We start from the raw sequence: 10,164 nt of genomic DNA, 5'->3' as shown, positions 1-10,164 counted from the left end.
AGGACCAACCAAGGTGCCTTGAGGAGGACCTTGCAATTTCGCAAAAAGTTGCCATGAGGTAGTGTCCATCAACGGTTGTAACCGACGATCCGTTGGTGAAACGACGGGGCGTCAGTGCCTCCATCGATGAGGAATTATATAATTTTGTGGATGTACTTTTGGAAAAATATCTTACCAAAACCACAACGTACAAAACGGAGGCCACACTGCCCGTCGAACTGACATAAGACCGGTCAGTTGGGGACTCATATGTCAGGTCTATGTTTGGCTATGTTGTTTTAATTAATTCATTTAATTAGTTAATAGGTTAATTAGTTAATTAAGGATTAAGGGAGGTTCAACTAAGTTAATTAAGGACCTCTATATAAAGACTTAGCCTAATTAAACTAGACCTACCTCTCATAATTTCCCAAAAACTCAATTGGTTTTCCTTTTCTCTTCTCTCTCTCCCAAAGAAACTACATAGAAGACTAAGCAAAGGATGGTTCTAGGGCTGCAAAGGATCAAGGTTCCTCCATCAAACTTCATTAATTAGTAAGTTATGGGATTCCTTTCACCTTTGGAATCTCATTCCCCAAAGGGTTCCTCCATATTGATTTCAAAAGTATGAAATTTAAGTGACTTTTCTTCCAATACAAAATTGATCTTGTGAATTGCTTTGTTTATGATTCCTTTTGGTTATTATGAGCAAATTAACATGTATTATGAATCCATTAGACTACTTCCTGATGCATTGGCCTAGTTGGTGGAAAGATGCCCTTTTGCCCCTTAACCATAGGTTATGATCTTAAATTAAATTGACTAGTATTGATACTATTGGCTTAGTTATTGTGTGAATGATTATTATATGTTTTTATTATGTCAAGTTATGAGTAGATTGTGATATATTGTAATACAATTATGATAGTTCTTGAGTAATTAACATAGGTTGTAAAGTAGATCATGAATTTGACCTAAGTCTCTAATATTAGGCTATGAACTAATGATGAATCATTGTGTAGTGATTCAATTGATTTTATTATTACGTCGTTTACTTTTGTGTTATGGTATTAAAACCATTGTTGTGTTGAATTGAGGATGCTTGATGGTAAGACCTTGATGATGGCTTGTGAAGGAGAGTGGGGTAATTGTTGTGATCTCAATTCTTTACTTCAATTATGATTACTTGTGACTAAGTGATGAAGTTGTATTGAAGTATACCTTATATTAAGATTGATAGGGTTGGTAAGATAATGAATTGGAATGACTTGAACTATGGTTTGTGAGTTGTTGGCTCAGATGTAAATGTTATAAGGATGGTGATAACTTACCAATGTGCCTTGTCATGATATGATATGTAAATGTGCTAACCTCACATGTATAAATTGTAATGAAAGGAAAATACTCATGCAATTCTTATTGAGCTATGATGATGATGATATATAAGGGATAAACCCTATGACCTAAAATAAGATATGATCATTAATAAAGGCTTAAAGACAATTTCAAAAAGGGACTCTACTTAGCACAGAGTGAACTACAGTGAGGAGTGTCCCTTCCCACATAGGGAAGGTAGGATCACTAATATACTCATGAGATTGGAGACTATAATTCATGTAACATAAAGAGGGTCCCAACTACATCTCCTAGTTCTTTAACTATGTTGCCTCACTAGGAATACTAGCTAGTGGATCCACATAGATGTTATGTTCATTTCCTTTCATTTGAGTACTAAAGATTGTATAGCCTATACGAGGCTCTTATTGTATTGATGTATGGGCTATGCCGAATGGTTGTACTCTTGTTTAGATGGTTATGAGATGAGACATTCGTTTTAAGACTATGTTCTATCTTATATATATATGTGCTATAAAAGTAGAAGACTATATAATCTTCTTATAAGAAGGCTCTATATATACTCAATATGAATATATTATGTGTATGCGAGAGGTCTATGTAAACCTCATGATAGATAGAAGAGAAGTTTTAAATTTTCCGCATTTTTAATTTATGAATGTAATGATGTAAGCTAAGATGCTAGTCCTAGTCCTCTTCGAGGACGACGACGCCGGTTACGTCTAGGGGGTGCTCCCCAGATGTGACAATATAGACATCACAAGACCTTACTCATAATCCCAATCTAAGCCTACTAGTACAATGTACATGTGAAGTCCCATAGCCTCACACATACTAAATAAACTTTGAAAGAGACCACAAACATATCATTTACTTCATATCTCAACATGAAAACCATAGTCAACTACACACATAAGTAGGACCTTCATCATATGACAAGTAAAACCAATATCATGCATATTCAAGGTACGACCTCATCATATAATCAATAATACCAACATCTTACACATGGAGTGGGACCTCATCAAAAGACACCATAGGACTCATACTATGCATATTATCATAACAATTGGTCAATACATAATATCTTGTATATAAGGCATATAGATATTCATATACATATAGAACACCTTTCTAGAACTCCCTTCAAGAGATACTCGTGCAATGCATAGGTAAAGTCACATACCCTCACCTACACTAAGCAACTTCCCTTAGGTTATCCTAGTTAGCGTTCATTACTTTACTTCCATTGTCCATTTTACTTTAGGGAAAATACAACCTTAACCGACACTAAGGCCATGGGTGCAAAATATTGAATCCGGTGTTGTAGAACCTCACACCAAAAGGAAGTGCTCTACCTTGCCAAAAGTAGATCATTAACATCATGCTAGCATATTAGGTGATATCACTTGCTAGATCCTATGGGGCAAGCATAGTTTATGGAACTTGGAGGCATATATGGAAACCCTCTTCATGCCTATTGAGGAATTGTAGTTATCCACCTTGTGAGGACTATGGTGAACAAGCCTTCTGACATTGGGAAGGTGCAACCCTCATCTAAGTTCACTCGGTGCTAACTAAGTTCCCTTTATTGTAAAGCCTTTATTGTTATTACTTTATAAAACATAGTCTTTAGGAGATTACTCCTCATATTCTTAGCTCATAGGTCATAAATGAGAGTATCCTTTCATCAACCTAATTCATGTGACAAAACCTTTCACATGGGTATAGCATATTATAACACCATTTAGTTTAGGATACAATTCAGAACACCTTTCAACAGATCCTCTATTTACTATATCATCATACAAGCATCATAGACATGCTTTCATGTGTGTGTAGGTGTACATGTTTGTGAGCAAACCTTTCATATAAACACTCTTGGCCCACACATGTTCATACTTCACTTAATTCATGCATAAGTGTATAGGTGTAACTATATGAGAAATCCTTTCATATAAAAACATTTAGACACTATACATATTCATACTTCATCATATCATATACTTGACATCATAGCATATACACTACACCATTTTAGGTCTACAACAACAGTAATTTTGGACTATGGTTGTAAAGTGTTGTCTAAAGTAGTTTTGGGAGCTCTTTTAATGCGTAGACATTTTTTTTAACTTTTAGCTACAATAATATTGGCAGCACTTCAAAAGTGTACTCTTTAGTGGCATAAGATACACTTTATAAGTGTTTTTACAATATGATATAATTGGCAACACCTATTTACATATATGGCCACACTTCTAAAATGTCCTATTTTTATTATTGAAAAAACAACACCTTATAAGTGTTGCCTTAAAATTTTTCTCTAAGGTATTATATTCTCTCCAATAATTTTAACTCTCCCTCCAATTTTTATTGGCCAAAAAAAGTAAAGATTAATAAATCATAAAATATTATCTTTTTTAGCTTTCCCCTTTGACTTGAATTTCCACTGTCACACTTCCCTCTTTCACTGAAGAACGCTCTTTCACTAAACAATGAATGAGATAATGAACAACTGGTAAGAGAAGTGAAGAGAGTTGAGAATGAATTATCTTCTGTGATTTGGGAGAACAACACCCTAAAGAGTTGAAGTCATAGAAGAACTGAGCAGAAGAATTGAAGATTTGAAGTCACTGATAGTTCAAGTCGTCTCTCCGATAATGAATTCTTGAAGAGTAAGTCAGATTCTCTTTTCCGATGCCTATTTTGTCAAGAGTAAGTACTAAAACTGTCTTCCTGTTAGCTGAATTAGTTGTTTCTTTGTTTTGTGTTTATAAGGAATTGGATACTTTGGGGTTGTTGGCAAGATGATGAAATAAAGCTAAATAGTCTCTTTGTCAAGTTTTTCTCTCCAATTTCTCACTGAAGAGAAGGATTTCAGACTGATTTTGTTGGAATAGGGTTTATCAGGTAAGAACTTCTATTTTGAAAGTCTAATATTTAACTTTAGGGTTTGGATATTCTTGTGTTCATATACAATTTTTGAGAGTGTGGATAGTATTATAGCTTCATTAGTTGTTTCCAGATAGTTCACTTTCATCTTTATTGAGTTCTGTATGATAGTTTGGAGGAACTATTCTATTACCTCTTTGAAATGTTCTTTGCTCGTTTGCAGTGCCTTTTTTAGCCTACCTTGTGAACACTATCTACAGTAGATCAGATCAGTCTCAAAGTCCATTGATAAGGAGAATTTCCATTGTTGAAAGGTATCATCATGACTTTCTCTCACGTCTCATAGTTGGATTACTTTTTATTGAACTTATTATTGTTAGGTGGTAGTTATAATGGTGAAGATTGTTAGGGCATCAAAATGTGTAGGTTGTGGTGTTGGGATCATTTGATTTGCTGTTTTGAGAGTCTATTTCGATGGGTAAGCCTTATTTTCTTCTCCAGGTTGCATATACCTCATCGTTCAGTTTTTCCCTGCAACTTCATTTTCTATGGTTCATCTTTTTTTTTTTTGGTAACAACTATAAACATTACCATTCAACCAAAAAACATTTACATCTTAAAGAGCACCTATTCCTGGAACAGTTATAGGCCTCGAACAAACAGAAAAACTAATTACATATTGTTGCAATCCCATTATTTTGAATGTTTTCACCTATCTAAATGTTGATCTTGCTCCACATATCATGTATTTGCACTCATCATTAAAAGTAGACTCACTCTGTTAGATGAACAGTTCCGATGAATATAGAGAACATGAAATTGTTAGATGAACAATTCATATGAGTCTTAAGAGTACACTAAGTTTTGGGTTTTCTAAGCAATTTGTGAGTGAGTATAAAATTGGGGAGGAAGTGGATTGAGGCCAATTCGGGTATACTTGTTCTGCTATTGTGAAGAAGGTGAGCTTGAAGGATCAAAAAGTTCTTCAACTGCATATTGACTTACCTACAATGTCTGATTGTTGAAGTACATGGTGGGTAAAATTTGTCAATTTTATGAGTCCATCATCTTTCATTTAAGTTTGGGGTTTTAGATTTGTTCTATCTGTATGTCACAAACACCATTAGATTTTATGAGTCCATATTCTGCAGCCGAGGTTCTTTTTTATTTTCTACTAATATTTGTTCTGTTTAGAAGGAGTTGATTACTTTGTGGTTGTTGAAATGAAACAAATCACGAGTTACAACTAAAATTCCAAAGAACGGGAAGAATGTGTCAAAGATCATGAACATCAAAGTGAGTCCTATGCATATTCAGTAGGCGAGATACATTGAATTACTACTTGGAAGCATTTGAATCAGTAAGTATATATCTTGTTTATAGTGCGTTCAACTTTTTTTATTCCTCTTCTATTCATTAATAGCTTGTTTTAACATTCATTGAACCTTTCTAAGGTTCCTTTTTAGCATCACAACTTGTTCTATTTCTTGCTCTTTGTAAATTCAAGTGATTGATGACATGTCCTTGTTTTGTAGTTTGTCTAGGTGTAACTATTTCCGGTGTTGAATGTGCCTCAAGAATTTTCATGAGTCTTGCAGCCAGAGTTTAAAACATTGTATAGGGAGTTGGCTCTGTAATCTGAATCTAATTTGAAATATTGTATAAAGCTATTACTTTTATAGTTTTATACCTTTGCATATGCAGATTTTGATCAATTTTTTTTATAAACCAAGATGATCTGGTGGATCTAGTTTCATATTGATGATCATATTTGTGGGGGTGGGGTTGTGATGCAAATTCCCAATTTCAGTGATGTAGCCATATTGTTGGTTATAATTCATGAATCATTGTTTATATTGTTTATTTAGCAAGTCGATGCAGGGCAACTTCCCGGGCTTGTCGTTGATAAAAATAGAGTCGAAGTTTTGCAGCCTATGATACGATATTTGCTATCATTTGATCTGAGCTGACTCTTTTGTCATTCATGTTTTGTATGCTCACTGCAGAATACAGAGACATCACTGATATCTACAACTGGTAGTCTATGATCCTAGTAAACTACTTCTTCTGCCCTAATTAGGCACATTGAATTCACAAGCAGTTTCAAGATTTTTCACATTGATGTACTGTATTAAAAAAAATTTCTTCGTTCACTTTGATCTGGTTTAGTATTCATATTTAAGGGTATCTTTCTTTTCATGCCTGAAAAAGTTAATTTTTTTGCTCTTATCTTTTGTATGTTGTTGCCTAACAGTGACTCTTTTGATTGAACTGAAATTTAGTTAATGACATTAGGAGAGATATGAGGCTATAAGGATTTATAATTTATAAGTTAAAGATAAATAAAAAATTTGATTTAATACTGAAAGACAATGTCCTACTTGTTCATTATGCCCTTAAATGTACAACCATCACCTCTTGCAGCCTGTAAGTACTAGTTATAATATTCTCTTTTTTCTTGAAGTATCTCTCCTCCTAGATGATCCATGTATGTTTGGAGAGTATGAACACTTTTTTATCAGAACATTTAATGGTGGAACTTGTAATAGGGTCTTGAAAACTAAGTCAAGAACTTCTTGATCTTGACAATTAATGCCCTACTTAGGGATCTTATCTATCTATTTTATGGCATAAAATTTAGAATTCTTTTATCTTCCACTCAAGGTTTATTCTTAGTGCCAAAAACAGGGATAAAAGTTTCATATAAATTCTTGGTTTATGATTCATAATCTGATAAGTTTCATGTTTACACAGTGATACTTCCAATGAGAACACTCCACCAACTGATGATCCAACATATATTTCATCTCTCGGATCTGCTGTGTACAAAGCAATGTCAAAAGCAAATAGCAACGCAGTGTGGTTGATGCAAGTATACTTCTTACTCTTACCACTAGTACTCTTACTTGGCTACTAATTTGTTTAATGATAGCTTAAGGTGAGGTCTATGTGCTCTGTTTTAAATTTTGACATCTTAAAACAAGTAGTATATATTTTTTTTGGAAGTAAACAACATAAGAAATGTGAGCTCAGTTCCGCTATTTTTATTTTATAAGATGAGATTTATGTTAAAAGCTTCAGTAAAAGGTTGTAAACAGCCTGGACATTACTGTGTCAATAAGTATAAAAAAGTTAACTTAAGAAATGGGGATTTAGGGTGTGTGTGTGGTGGTGTTAGAGCGGTAAGATAAGCGAGTTGACTACCAATGGGTGGGATCAATCAGTTGTGAACAAATATATTATACGCTTGAGTTTCTTAACCTCTTAATTATATTGATTCAAACAGATACGGAAAAGACGGTTTAAGTTATAAAAAAAAAAGAACCCCTAATATTATAAAACTACTTGTCTGGAAAGAAAAATATCTAGTCGATGGAATCCACTTTCTGGTTTTTCAAATTGTCTTTGTATATGTATTAACTAGAAGATGGAAAACCTCTGAGGCTCAATGGCTCATTGTGTTATTACTTCAACAATATATGATTATGAATGTGAGTCTTTGATCCTGGTGACTTAGAGTAAAAGTTGAATCAGTCACAAGATCTTTCTTTCATCACTTTTTAGCAATCCATAGATAAAATAGTATGTCATTATGTTTGGATGTTGTGGTTAATGAGAGTTCATTTGTCATTGACTCCATTTACCTAGTATTGGTGTTTGTCTAAACATATGCCTTGAGACAAAATTTTCTTGTGATTGGCCTTTTTGTTCTAGAGTACATTAAAGTTTAGTTTTGTATTTCTACATTGCTGCATGAATGCATGAACAAACTTCTATTTGATTGACAATATACAGGGCTGACTATTTTAAACTTACTCCAAAACTGGAAGTCACCACAGATGGAGGTACAATTTAGTAGGGGAAGTAGTCTTATTTCTTTTATATGACATGGTCAGACGGCCATATCATTTTGTACTTTAGTATATCCATTTATTGCTTCATATTTTTTATGTGTTGTGTAGTATTATTTTTACTATTTTTAGAATGTTAGAACAACAAATTCTAAATTGTTTTTATAAGTATAATGAGTGTATATTGTCACACATTTGACAAGTATCATATGTATTGGAATTGACACTCATCACTATGTGTGTCTACTGTGACAGACTTTGAATACATGCCCTATTGTTTTCTCCCAGATCTTATACTTTTGTACATGTTTAATGATCATTTAACTGTGAAGGGATTGGGAAGGTGTTGAGTATTGAACAATATATTGAGCATATGAAATACATGATTCTCTAACTTTTAATTACTTTTGAATGTGCAGGAAAATGTTGTGGATTGAGTTTTGATGTCTAGAGGACAAAAGTACACTCGATCTATTGTAGTGAACGATAAAGAGACTATTATCATAAATGTTGTTTGAATACATTTGGTTTTGTGGAATGTATTTCTAGTAGATATTTTTAAGTAATTTCTTTCTATATGTATGGACATGTTCTTGAAGTTTATTTAATTTGAATATATAATTTTGGATTATTTATAATCTAATTTTGTGCTTTATATCACTATACAAAAATTCTACATTTGTCACACTTCAAAAGTGTGGCTTATTGTTTGTAAATTTTATCTTGTACATAAGAAAAGTTACACTTTATAACTGTTGTTTTAGGTGAGATAAAGTCTACACTTTTAAAGTGTAACCAATAACAACGCAAAGGTCACACTTTTAAGTGTAGTCTAATTAGATAAATGTGTTGCTAATGAAATACTCAAAAGAGTAGCCTCTATACCTCTTTGGCCACACTTTTTGAGTGTTGTTGCTTTGGCAACGCTTCAAAAATGTTGTCTAATGTCAAAGGTTACGCTCCTTTAGGCCACCCCCTAAAAAGTGTTGCTGAAAGTCAGAAAGTGTGGCCTTTAATCAAAGGCCACACTTTTTTAAGTTGGCCGTAGGCCTAAAATGGTGTAGTGATAAGGCATGTTCATAACATACTCGTGCATTCATATTTATGTACATAGTTTACAACCTAGGAACTATCCTATCAAGGCACACATGTGCAATACATAGACAAGTTCCCATACCCTTGTCCATACTAGTACACCTATCAAGTCATCATAGTTAAGAGATACATGACATAATTCATGGACATATACTTTACATGAATATTAGTAGACATTTGTGCATATGAGAATCTCCTTTCATTAGACACCATGAACCTATACTACTTGTAAGCATGCATTAGGTGTGTATGTACATTGGACAACATGATCACCTAAGGGCAACAATCCTAACATTGAGGCAGCAACCCATTCAAAGGTCACAATACACATTCCGTTCCCTTTAAACCTTAGACAACTCACATATAGAGTAGTAGGAACTATGGAGCACACATAACAACATTATAATATAGGAGGTAAGACATCTTGATACTTGAGTGTATGACTCCTAATCATGCTTAAGACCACACCTTCATGTAGGGGTTCATAGGCAGGGGTCATGATACATAAGAATATTCTATCATCAATATACTCTAACAAGGTCAAACGTATAGACCCCTAACCCTAAAATCTCCATTCATATATAGAAAGCATCATAAATATACTTATCCTGAATTAGCATAGAAGACTAGGCATAATATTACACATTTAGTGAAAATCATAACAAAACCTTCATAATACGATTGCCTTCAAGGCCATGATCACATCACATATAGAACGACAAGAATGTAAACACCGCCACGATAAGTGAACCATACCACACAATGCCATTCAAGGCCAATTCCATACTAAGTAGGGAAATCTAGATCAACCCAGCAAGTTCTCCAAGCTACGCTCACCTTGGATCATTCCTCCACAATTCATATTCAATTCACATTAATAACAATAGTAATAGACAATTCCACATAATTGAAACATAATTCAATCAACATAAAATCAAGATCACAAGACCCACATTATATTATAATTTTAGAAAATTAGGGAGATCATGGG

At 33.7% G+C, this 10,164-nt stretch overlaps 1 long non-coding RNA gene across 7 annotated transcripts; it reads left to right on the top strand.

Moving 5' to 3' along the window:
- Positions 1 to 3,707: 3,707 nt before the first annotated feature.
- LOC107015371 lies at positions 3,708 to 8,716 on the top strand. 7 transcript variants are annotated; one of them, XR_003577479.1, is made up of 8 exons: positions 3,708 to 4,010; positions 4,114 to 4,245; positions 4,451 to 4,541; positions 5,422 to 5,587; positions 6,096 to 6,280; positions 6,982 to 7,099; positions 8,023 to 8,072; positions 8,498 to 8,716. It is a non-coding gene; the product is annotated as an uncharacterized LOC107015371 (long non-coding RNA). The 7 variants fall into 7 exon arrangements; XR_003577481.1 differs by having other exon boundaries at positions 3,709 to 4,010; positions 6,096 to 6,264; XR_003577483.1 differs by having other exon boundaries at positions 3,714 to 4,010; positions 6,234 to 6,280; positions 8,498 to 8,709.
- The last annotated feature ends 1,448 nt before the right edge of the window (positions 8,717 to 10,164 follow it).

Source organism: Solanum pennellii, chromosome 3 (genome assembly GCF_001406875.1).
Source record: "Solanum pennellii chromosome 3, SPENNV200".
Classification (NCBI taxonomy): domain Eukaryota; kingdom Viridiplantae; phylum Streptophyta; class Magnoliopsida; order Solanales; family Solanaceae; genus Solanum; species Solanum pennellii.
Note: the sequence above shows the minus strand (reverse complement) of the source record. Positions and strands in the feature narration are given on the sequence as shown.